General features: G+C 48.5%; 1 protein-coding gene across 1 annotated transcript in view; it reads left to right on the top strand.

The window, feature by feature from the left end:
- Positions 1-227, top strand: part of LOC118343408 (T-cell immunomodulatory protein-like) — a 34,505-nt gene that overhangs the window by 26,844 nt on the left and 7,434 nt on the right. The window lies entirely within an intron of this gene.

Raw genomic sequence — 227 nt, 5'->3', positions numbered from 1 at the left:
CTCTCTCTCTTTCTCCGTCTTTCTATCTCTCTCTTTCCCTGGTCCACAACCTGGAAGGACTTTCAGCTGTAATTGCCTGCTTCTGTCCTTTCAGCATGGCAGATCTGCTGTTCATTACTGCCGCAAATATGCCCTCCAGGGAGTCAATGCATGTTTTCACATGTGTTTTTGTGTTTGAGCTCCTCTTGGTCCGGTTGTTGGTTCAGACGCACACACGCACACACACA

This window comes from Morone saxatilis, unplaced genomic scaffold, assembly GCF_004916995.1.
Source record: "Morone saxatilis isolate NCDOM2014 unplaced genomic scaffold, NCSU_SB_2.0 Contig11, whole genome shotgun sequence".
Taxonomy (NCBI): domain Eukaryota; kingdom Metazoa; phylum Chordata; class Actinopteri; family Moronidae; genus Morone; species Morone saxatilis.
This window is presented reverse-complemented; position numbering and strand designations above follow the sequence as displayed.